Genomic DNA, 12,514 nt, shown 5'->3' with positions numbered 1-12,514 from the left:
AATTCAGAAGGAAAAGAAGTATAAAATTTTTCTTTGCTTTATCCAAATAGAAAACTAACAGCCTATTAAATGCTGGAGGTTTTTTTTTTTCTTGTTTTAATAACTTTTTATTGTTGAAAATCAACTACACTTTATCTAAAGATGATGACACTGACTCAGGCATACACAATACCTTGTGAGGGTAGCTTTTCAACTCAGTATATTTTCACAAAGCTCCTACTTTTTATCATTAACAAAACATTGCTGCAAACAATCTAAACCCACATATTTGTTAAAGCAAGAGCTCACCTGATGCATAAAATGTATTAATAAGGTAATATAACAAAGTTGAGTTGTCTTCATCTCAAATCATACTTGAAAGGGTAAACTTGCCATAAACAGTGATGATACGTGAAACACTATATACTAGATGACGAGAAAAACCTAAGAATCCTACTGGAATTGAAGACAAACACTTCACAGAGAAGGATCCTGGTATGAAAATGAGAAATCAGGAAGCAGCCAACCTCGAGGAGAGTGATAGAATGTGTGAAACAGTGAACAAAGCTCAACACATCAAGCAGATGAGTAATTCTCAGTACAAAAGAGAATGACAATTTTTTGCTTTATTTTGTAGGCATAGATGAAGTAAGCCCTGAGAGGATACTGTGTCTCTAGGAATCACGAGTCTACTTTTGGGGATAAGGTTTAAAATCATTCCTCTGTGGAAACATAATGTGAAAGAGAAAACATGTATGTGCCTTCATTTTTTAGATTAATACAGAACAGAATGGGGGCAGAATTCTTCCCAACACCATCATTAATCTGCACTTGTCTTGAACAAGGAAAGATCATGAATAACACAACCACCCTACATCATGAGAACCTGCATCTGAAACACAAAAGGTGACTGTTGGACTTGGCATTAAATCTGAAAATCTTTAGAGGTGAGTTGAAAGCCATACAGTATGTCTAACTTCAAAGTCAACAATATTATGGTGAGAGATATGGTAAGCCACACGGTGGCCAGTCATTTTAAGTTACATATACTTTACAATGACTAGAGTGGATGGAACAGAGCAAATGCTACGAAGCCAGTAATATTTCATGGTGACATCTGTGGGTGGCTCTGTGTATCTCATACTGAATTATTTTCTCTTGCATGCAACAGAAACAACAAAAAAAAAACAGTTACATAAATAAGATATGTGAAGGTTTTGGTCTTTGAATAAAACATATGAGTATTGGAATTATCACTTAAATGTACGTTTTGTCATATGTATAAGGGAATATTCATTTTATGAATAATTTCAAGGGTGACAAAACTTTTGGTTATATTTTATGTGCTTAGGTCCATTAAATTTACAAAATAAAATAATCATACAAGAGAAATAACAATATATGAAAGCAAATTACCAACTGTCATCATCAATTGAATTTCCAAGTGAAATTCTGGATCTAGCGGGTTTCAAATGTTTAGCAAGTGTTGTCCATGATAAATATTCATAGTTCTTGCCTTTGAATTGATGTCTTCCTTTCGTGGCTAAGATATCTACGCTGCTATGATCTGATGTCATTGTTCACTGTTTTGGAACATAATCTGCCTTTAAGAAAATATTGTCAGCTGTTGTTCCACTCCAAATTAAATAAAGAAAGAAAAGAAAGTGAAGTCACTCAGTCATGTCTGACTCTTTGCAACCCAATAGGTTGTAGCCTACCACGCTTCTCCGTCCATGGGATTTTCCAGGCAAGAGTACTGGAGTGGGTTGCCATTTCCTTCTCCAGGGGATCTTCCCAACCCAGGGATTGAACCTGGGTCTCCTGCATTGTAGGCAGACGCTTTTACCGTCTGAGCCACCAGGGAAGATGGAATAAATTAAACAAATCTATAACTAAAAAATGTAAGCTCTCTCTCTCTTTATATATATATATATACATATACATACATATATTTATATACACACACATATATGTGTACATATATGCACACACTCATATATATTTCTATGAATGAAGAGACTATCTCAATACTTTAAAAGTAAATTATCAATTATAATTTCATTTCAGGTATAGTTCTCTGCTTAGAGAAATTCCTTTAAAAGAATTTCAAAAATTTAGAGATCTGGACAAGAAGAAAACAATTAAATAACTCAATGAAATTGTAGCTTAGAGTTGAATTTCTCTATCAATGTTGTTAGAAAAAAATTTTAGTTCAAAATAATAGGGTTTTTTTTCTCAAAATCTATTGTTCTATTAGCAAATTATGATATCATGGTTGTTAGTCAAACGTTTCTTAATTATTAAATTGGAAGAAACAAGGTTTAGGATAACTCAAAGCAAATGCTTTGAATGTGTACTCTTATTATATCACAAAAATAGGTCTTCTGGACAAATACAAATCTAACTGAAAGGAGAGAAAACATAAAACATCAAATGAACCAAAAGCTTGCTACTTCAAATGGTCTTCCTTCCATAAATATACAACATTGGTGCTGAGTCAGAGCGGAGAAAAGACAAGGTGACAGGTTCAAAGTCCTACTATTGAGCTTTCATGCACTTACAATTCAAGGCATTCTTCAGGAATTTAGTTATCAACATGTAATCACAGAACTATCATCTTTAGGCACTATTCATCCTCTAAGGAAGAAAAATACTGCTCTAATTAATGCAGCATGAATAAGACAGGGTACATAGTTTACTGTATCTAAACTGAACTTTCATGACAAGAGAAAAGCAGGTGCGACAGATAATACAAAAGAAACACTGAACGGCGTGGAGTCCTACAAATATGATTTCCATAGAATGGAATAACATGATAGAATGACATACTGGAATTATTATGATGATAATTATAGGGTAGCATCAATTTTTTATGAATGTGTTTGTAATGAATTACAGAGGAAAGTGCAATTACTATATTTAATGGTTTTCCTTCTCTTTTGTGTCCATCACATTACAAACCTAAATCCAAGTAAAAGAGAGCCCATTTGAGAACCAGTTATTCTGCTGTCAAATTAATTTAGTTTAGAAAATTAAATGTTGAGATGGCAAGCATTTCTCTAAAAATTAACATATTATCACTTCATTTGCTTTAAGATATGGACCTAAATTTTTCATAATATGGAATTAGAGTGTCAAGAAAACTGTTATTGTTATATTACTTACTTAACTTCTCAGGCAGGATAACATCAAGATCAGTGACATTTTTTAACTGGTTTGAAAGAGATCTAGAAGACTTATAGATATTGCTATTATTTTTTTCCCTTTAACATCAGATATATAATACTGACTACTTAGCAACCTAAAATGAAAAGTTTTACATACTCAACATTTTCTCTGACATTTTTCAGATGAAACTATATCTAATACACCTGTGGCACAGAAATATAAGTCCAAACAAGCAAGAAAAAGATAATGATTCAGAAAATCAGTCTGAAGCTTTAACAGGGCTCCAGAAGACCAGGAGAGAGCCTGACAATGAGGAAAATGATTGGTTGATACAGTTCATTTCAGTTCAATGGCTCAGTCATGTCCAGCTCTTTCTGACCCCATGAGCTGCAGCACGCCAGGCCTCCCTATCCATCACAACTCCCAGAGTGTATCTAAACCCATGCATTGAGTTGGTGATGCCATCCAACCATCTCATCCTCTGTCATCCCCTTCTCCTCCTGCCCTCAATCTTTCCCAGCATCAAGGTCTTCCCCAGTGAGTCAGCTCTTTACATCAGGTGGCCAAAGTACTGGAGTTTAAGCTTCAACATCAGCTCTTTCAATGAACACCCAGGACTGATCTGCTTTAGGATGGATTGGTTGGATCTCCTTGCTGTCCAAGGGACTCTCAAGAGTATTCTCCAACACCACAATTCAAAAGCATCAATTCTTCGGCGCTCAGCTTTCTTTATGATCCAACTCTCACATCCATACATGACTGCTGGAAAAACCATAGCTTTGACTAGACAGATCTTTGTTGGCAAAGTAATGTCTCTCCCTTTGAATATGCTGTCTAGGTTGGTCATAACTTTCCTTCCAAGCAGTGTCTTTTAATTTCATGGCTCCGGTCACCATCTGCAGTGATTTTGGAACCCAAAAATAAAGGCAGCCACTGTTTCCACTGTTTCCCCATCTATTTGCCATGGAGTGATGGGACTGGATGCCATGATCTTAGTTTTCTGAATGTTGAGCTTTAAGCCAACTTTTTCACTCTCCTCTTTCACTGTCATCAAGAGGCTCTTTAGTTCGTCTTCACTTTCTGCCATAAGGGTGGTGCCATCTGCATATCTGAAGTATTGATATTTCTCCTGGCAATCTTGATTCCAGCTTGTGCTTCCTCCAGCCCAGTGTTTCTCATGATGTACTCTGCATATTAGTTAAATAAGCAGCGTGACTATATACAGCCTTGACATACTCCTTTTCCTATTTGGAATCAGTCTGTTGTCCCATGTCCAGTTCTAACTGTTGCTTCCTGACCTGCATATAGGTTTCTCAAGAGGCAGGTCAGGTGGTCTGGTACAATCACCTAATTTAAAAAGCCTATGTCAGTGGGTTTGTAGTATCAAATAGATTAAATGGTTCTATCAAAAAAAAAAAAAAAAGATTAGGTATAACCAGTCACTAGACCATAATGGAGATAAACATAGGAGGAAAAAGCCACTTTTCATTCTTTCTTAAAATTTATGACATCATTTTTAGAACAGTTTAGATTTACAGAAAAATAGAGAAGGTAGCACTAAATGTTTCCATATATCACTATTTCCCAGCATACAGTTTCCCCTTTTATGAACATATTGCTTTAGTGGTACATTTGTGACAATTAACAAGTCAGTGTCAATCACTTATTATAACTGAAGTTCACAGTTCATATTAAGGCTCGATCTTTATGTTGTACAGTTCTGTGCATTTTCCCAAATATATAATGTCATATATTATAGTATCTATAATATAGTTTCACTGAACTAAAAAGAACTAAAAATCTCTATTCATTCTTATCTCTCTCCCTCTATGTCCCTGGCAACCACCGTCTGTGGTTGTGGAACGCCGTATTCCTACTGTCTCTATAGGTTTGCCTCAGAATGTTATATAGTTTGTATTATACAGTAGACAGCCTTTTCACATAGGCTTCTTTTACTGGAGTAATATGCACTTAGAGTTCCTCCAGGCCTTTTGGTGGCTTGATAGAGCATTTCTTTATATCACTAAGTGGTATTTCATTGTATGCACGGAACACAATTTGTTTATCCATTCATCTCTTTAAGGATGTCTTGTTTTGTTTCCATGTTTTGACAATTATAAATAAAACTGCTATTAATATTTGTGTAGGTTTCTGTGTAGACAGGAGTTTTCAAGTCAATTGTGTAAATACCTGAGTGTGATTGCTGGACTGTATGTTAAGATAAAGTGAAAAAGTGAAAGTGAAGTCGCTCAGTTGTGTCTGACTCTTTGCGACCCCACAGACTGTAGCCTACCAGGATCCTCTGTCCATGGGATTTTTCCAGGGAAGAGTGCTGGAGTGGGTTGCCATTTCCTTCTCTGGGGGATCTTCCCAACCCAGGGATCAAACCCGGGTCTCCCACATTGTAGGCAGATGCTTTACCGTCTGAGCCACCAGGGAAGTTGTATGTTAAGAATATGACCACAAATGACAAATATTATGCCTTCCTTTCTTTTTAATTGAGACATTTTTGGAACATAATATAATTGGTGTTTTTCACAGGGCAGCAAGTACATTGCATTCCTTTGCTCATGCCATGTTGGGGGAAAAAAACCCTCTTGCATTGGAAAGCATTCTTACAGTCTTATATCAAGGAATTGCCATCCTTTCGAGAGAAAACATAAAGTTTAACTTTTGAGAAAAGAGTCACATCTCTGTAAGTAGGCTTAAAGGATTCTATTTATTAACACTGTGAGCAATATGGATACTATTTCTTTTTTGGTATATCTTGAGCCTAGTTTCTTCTGAACTTCATGTATTTAAAGAGTAATGTAGTAAATAAGAGCAAAAAATAGTGACAAATTGAAGCCAGTCACATTCCTACTTTGGTTGCACTGGCTATAGAGTGAGACAGACAAATTACTTTCTCTGGCTCTTCTTCTGGGAAAAAAAAATCAATCTTTATTCACTTTAATAATGCAGTTAAATTGAAATTAAAACTAGAAAGTTCATAAGTGGATTCAAGAATTCTAAACTTTTCTGAAAAGATCTATTTTTTTATGTGTCTCAAATATTAGTATGTTAAGAGATAGATTATCGTATAATAGCATGGGAAGTATTCAAAGAGGGGAATCCATTTTAATACAGCAATTTGATTTCAAGCAATGTAGCTGAAGGAAATTATAAAAAGTGTACAGAAGACATATGTACAAAGATATCCATGGAGAAGACACTGACAATACAGAAAGATAGAAGGAATAAAACCAGGTGACCAAAACTAAGGGATTGGTGATTTAAAATGTGTTATATCCATATGATAAAATATAATAAGTCATTAAAGCTATACTATAGTATTCACATATTTATATTAGAAAGGAATGAAAATTATTTCTCATTTTCTCTGGGGAAAGTAGAGAGCCTTTTTGTTTTTGCAGATGAACCCTCCATTGTCCCAAAAGAGTGTAAAAAGACTCTCAGGATTCCATGATCTGGAACTTATTCAGTAATCACACTCATCCTATGGGATAACCAAGCTCTAATAACCAGCATCCATTTAGCACTTCTGATACTTTCTGAAAGTATCATTCAGATACTTTCTCTGTACTCAGTTCAGTTCAGTTCAGTCCCTCAGTCATGTCCAGCTCTTTGCAACCCCATGAATTGCAAGACTAATATAAACAAGGGAAACATAGAGGTGAATGAAACAAACTCCTATTTACATGGAACGTAAATTATAGTGTAAGAATAAGCAGAGGGCAGTGGGCAAGAATCAAGATAGACAATAAATTCATTAACACACAAGCAATTTTAGACAAAGTATGCTATTAAAAAATGAAATCCATAAGTTTGTTTTCCATGTCTGTGAGTCAATTTCTCTTTTGTAAATAAGTTTATTTGTATCATTTTTTAGATTCCACATGTAAGTGATATAATATTTGTATTTCTCTGTCTTCACTTAATATGATAATCTCTAAGGTCCATCCATGTTATTGCAAATGGAATTATTTCATTCTTTTCCATGACTAATATTCCGCTGTATATGTGTACTATATGTTCTTTATCCACTCATCTGTTGATGAACATTTAGGTTTCTTCTATTTCCTGGCTATTGAAAATAGTGCTCTATGAACACTGGTGGAGAAGGAACTGGCAACCCTCTCTAGTATTCTTGCCTGGAGAATCCCATGGACAGAGGAGCCTGGCAGGCTACAGTCCATGGGGTCTCAAAGAGTCAGACACAACTAAGCGGCTAACACATACACACACACACACACACACACACACACACACGGACATTGGGGTGCATATATCCTTTAGAATTAGGATTTCACGTTTTCTGGATATATGCCTAGCAGTGGATATGCTGGTTCATATAGTAACTCTACTTTTAGAGGAGATGGGATAGGGAGGAATAAATTAGGAGTTTGAAATTAACAGATACACACTACTATACAGAAAATAAATGAACAATAAGGACCTACTGTATAGCACTGGTAACTATATTCAGTATCTTGTAATCACCTATAATAGAAAAGAATCTGAAAAAGAATATATATATATATATATATACATATATATATATATATATATATATGATTCACTGAATACCTGAAACTAACACAACATTGTAAATCAACTATTCTTCAATTAAAAAAATAAAAATGGAATCAAGAAAAGGAAAGGTTTTCTTACTAAAGAGTTACTTGGACAAGGCAGTCAAGGAAGACTGAGAGGTTACATCCAGGCTAGCAACCAGTAAAGACCAAGGGTATGAACACTCCAGATGTGTTAACATAGTACAGAGCCCTGAGTAGGAAATGATCTTGATGTGTTATAAGGGGAAACAAACAAAAACAGAATAACATAAAACTGGTTCTCATTGAACAAAAGGGAAGATGATAGCAGATCAGTTTGGAGTGGAAGCCCAGAGCCAAACCAAGTAGTGCTTTATAAGTCATCTAAGGTCCAAGAGAAGAATGAGGGACAATCAGGGAAGAAGTTCTAAACCTGGGAGATTGGACATGTGACTCAATCCTGACACCAATAGAGTTCACATGTGGTAGTGGGAAGGCTTGGAATAGGGGGCCAAGGGACCAGGAGACATCTGTTGCCAGGGGTATCAGAAGCATGCACAAGCAAGAGGACAGCTCCAAGAACTGAGATCCAGGCACAATGTACCAACACAACTTATTTCATAGTTTAACAGGATACCTCTCATTGCCTGTGCTCAGAGATATCATCTCCAATCTTTTATTGAATCAGTGTGTGAGGACATGGTTCAACACCAACCTAGGAGAGAGTTCAAGGCCTCATACTTAGAGACCCAACTTTGTTTTCACAGAGTTCCCTAAGCTGGGAAAGATAAGCAGATACAGAATATTAAAAAATATCTGTGGGAATAAGGGTTATACATCGTTTTGTTTGGGCTTTCTTACTCCACTGCTTTTCAAGTTGCCTAATATGACAATATTTTACTTTTAGTAAATAAGAATAAAAGATATTCAAAAATCAATCAATAGAGGAAGGCTTTTTCCTTCTTTAACCTGGTTTATTAATTGATTCATAAAAGCCTGGACATTCCATTATAATATAATCGGTGACATCAAAGTACTAAAACATAAGCAGAGATAGTAACAAATGAGATAATATCACAAACCAAAAGTGCACATACAAAAACAAATGCATTTTGTTCTAAACCACATCATTTTAATGTCCAACTCACTCCCAAACCTGTTAATAATACATTGCTCTTGCTTTAAAAATTAAAACAAGCATGTTCATCAGTTTGAAGCCTTACCAACAATCAGCTCCTCTGAAAATTCCAAACAGATCCAGAGATCAAGGAGAATATATGCATATTAATGATACTAATGACAGTAATCCCATCAGTACAGATATGGCATAAGCCCAGTCACATCAGGCACATCACAGTGTACAGCATGGTCAACAAAGCCATCAGTACCTGACAAAACCCATTAATTTGAGAACTGAGCATTACAGAGTCTGCCAAAGCACAGCCGCATTTCTCTCTCTTGCGTCAGGGACTTCTCAAAATGACATTTCAGAGCTGGAGACACCACTGTTCATGGCTAAATGAATATTCCCCGAAGCATTTGCTTTTCAAGATAGAATTTCCAGGAATGAGATACCACCCACGGCCAGCTGGGTACAGATATAAATAAAGAGAAATTTACCCTTGGCTAAGGAATCCACATTTTTTTTTTTTTAGTGTTTATATAGTTCAAACTTGAAGATTCGCTTGTTTTTATTTTTTTTATTTTAACTTGTCCTTTTAGAAGATATTCAGAAATATGTTAAAATGTGAAGGATTTGCCTACATTTGCATTAATTGGTATTTTTTAAAAATGTTTGCGCTAGCTCAGTTGATAAGTGCTTGATGGTCATTTAGCCTATCTTCAAATGCCAATCTCTTGTGTCCAGGTATATATAGTTCTATATTTCCTAAGAAACCTTTTGTAATAGAAAAGGTATCCTGAATTCTTTGAATGCAAAAGTAATTTGTCACAGAAGTGTATTTTAAATTTTTCAATCATTCTCAAAGAGACTATCATAAAAGACATTAAATATATCATGACAGAATTGATGATGAAAGATAATAGTAGACACTATATATAATATGTATTAATATTCACGTATAGATCGTGTATCTATGTGTGTGCTTACAAAATCTATTGTCCTTTGAATCAGTTTGTAATGGGTAGGATTCAAAGTCATTTTCCTGTTCAAATCAAAATTATCATGATCATTGACCAAAGGCTCCAACATAATACTAAATAAAGAAATATGATGAGTGTATAACTAAGTTGTCTCTGCAGATTTCTATTCAAAAATATTTGCAAGAAGCCAGAGGAAGGAAGCAAAGACTGAACACTAACGCAGGAAAGAAACATCATCCTTCCTATAGGTGGTGTTAGGCACTTCAGACCCACTGAAATCTTTTTGTCATATTGGAGTTCTTCACATATTTCTTATTGAAAATAACCTGCAAAAATTCCTGCAGAGTGCAAACATTCCTTAGGCACTATGTACATTGGTTGGATGACATTTAAAAGATTACACTGAACCTCACAAGAGCAACATTTTCCTAATTGCTTGCTATTTTTTTCCAAGGTATTTTATGTAATAATAAATACATATTTTATGTAATAATAGCTAGAATAAAATCAAAGCAGTAAAACATAGCTTGCTTTCCTTTTCTCTCAAGGCTTTTAAGTTTCTACAGAAATTTTTCTGCATCCCTAAATGCACTGTCAATCCAAAAAGTATTTATGGAGCATATTGGATCTATAAACTACATTACTAACATTTCTCTCTCATCATATAGCTCAAAATATTTCATGCACATAATCTAATTTGACCATTATAACTAATATAAGGTTTCAAATATAACTAGCAATTTCTTGAAACCTGCAAAAACATAAAGAGAAAAAAATGTGTTTTTTTTTAATACACATGTCACATAATTCTCTTGTTACTTTGACTAAACTTCTGTTGGTGTACAACAACTTATCAATAGCACAGAGATTTACAAATGGAAGGAGAGGGCACTGACTGCTAAATGTTCTATAGAGTAAAGCTTTAGTCTACGTGTCAGCCACCGGGAAGAGATAAAGAATTCTACCTGTGTTTCCATAGACTCAAGGTTACGTGATTGCTATTTAGACTTCTGATACAAATTAAAATAATAAATTGTTGAATAGAAAACATTTTAAGTTTTGTAATTTAAAGGAAACTCTGATTATTTTATTGAATGGCTTATTTTTCAAAATGTCTCTTCAAAAATCATTTGATGGAAGAAACAGATTATAGATAAGGATTAAGCAGACAAAATCACTGTGGACAGTGACTACAGCCATGAAATTAAATGCTGTTAAGTAGAAAAGCTATGACAAACATAGACAGCATATTAAAAAATAGAGACATAATTTTTCTGACATAGTCCATGTAGTCAAAGCTGTACTTTCTCCAGGAGTCATCTGAGAGTTGGACCACAAAGAGAGTCATATGAGAGTTGGACCATAAAGAAGGCTGAGAGTCTAAAAATTGGTGCTTTCAAACTGTGGTGCTGAAGAAGACTCTTTAGAGTCCCTTGGACTGCCAGGAGATCAAACCAGTCAATCCTAAAGGAAATCAACCCTGAATATTCATTGGAAGGACTGATGCTAAAGCTGAAGCTCCAGTATTCGGCCACTCGATGCAAAGAACCAACTCACAGAAAAGACCCTGATGCTGGGAAAGGTTGAGAGCAAGAGGAGAAGGGGACGACAAAGGATGAGATGGTTGGATGGCATCACCAATTCAATGGATGTGAATTTGAGCAAACTCCAGGAGACGTGAAGGACAGGGAAGTCTGGCATGCTGCAATACATGGGGTCACAAAGTGTTGGACATGACTGAGTGACTGAAAAAGAACAGGTGATATTTAACTGTACGCTCTAAGGCAGGAGCCAGAAATGCTGCTAAATATCCTACGATGACCTTGACATCCTGTACAACCAAGAATTATCTGGTGTAAAATGCCAATAATTCCACAGCTGAGACAACATGGACTAGAACAACCAAACGCTTTTGAAAAAAACAGCTTTGGATGGCTCACATTACCTAATACCAGTGTGATACTGGTATACATGTTGTAGAATAGAATATAAAATCTAATAGTAAAAGCATATATTTATGACAAATTAATTTTTTAAAAAATGAACTAGGCCTTCTTGATTTATGTTTCACATAATATACAAAATCAATTTTTAAAGTAATATATCATATATCAAAATATAAAATATAAATCTATGAAATTCTAGGGAAAACATGACAAAACACCTCTGATCTTCAGTTAAAAATTTGTTAAACAGGATTAAAAAATGCCACATAAAATAAAAATTGGTAAATAGGACTTCATCAAAATTAAAACCAAAACAAAACACAAACTTGGCCCTTTGAAGACACATAAAAAGCTAAAAGACAGCTACAGACAAGAACAAAGTGTGTGTAAACATCTATGTGATAAAGACTTGTGTCCAGAATAAATAAATTAATCTGTGACTCAATGTTGCAAGATAAAAAATATCATAAAAATAGGCAGAATATTTGAACACTTCATGAAAATGATACAAATGCCAAAAAACATATAAAAAGATAGTCATCATCATTATATACTAGGAAAACTCAAACAAAAATTGCACTGTGACTTCTAAACACCTGCTAGAATGGCTAACATTGTTTTCTTTCTTTCTTTTTTCAGTGACAGTTCCAAGTTCTGGTGAGGCAAGAAAGTAGAGCAATCTTGAGCTCTCATATGTTGTTAGTGAGACTAGCATAATACAGTCTGTTTTTATAAGAGACTGTGATATAATACAGCCCACTTTCG

General features: G+C 34.9%; 1 protein-coding gene and 1 non-coding gene across 2 annotated transcripts in view; both read right to left on the bottom strand.

Moving 5' to 3' along the window:
- Window positions 1–12,514, bottom strand: part of ZNF804B (zinc finger protein 804B) — a 583,084-nt gene that overhangs the window by 351,096 nt on the left and 219,474 nt on the right. The gene's annotated exons all lie outside the window — the stretch shown is intronic.
- TRNAC-ACA (transfer RNA cysteine (anticodon ACA)) lies at window positions 1,771–1,843 on the bottom strand. The gene has a single exon. It is a non-coding gene; the product is annotated as a tRNA-Cys (tRNA).

Source organism: Ovis aries, chromosome 4 (genome assembly GCF_016772045.2).
Source record: "Ovis aries strain OAR_USU_Benz2616 breed Rambouillet chromosome 4, ARS-UI_Ramb_v3.0, whole genome shotgun sequence".
Lineage (NCBI taxonomy): Eukaryota > Metazoa > Chordata > Mammalia > Artiodactyla > Bovidae > Ovis > Ovis aries.
This window is presented reverse-complemented; position numbering and strand designations above follow the sequence as displayed.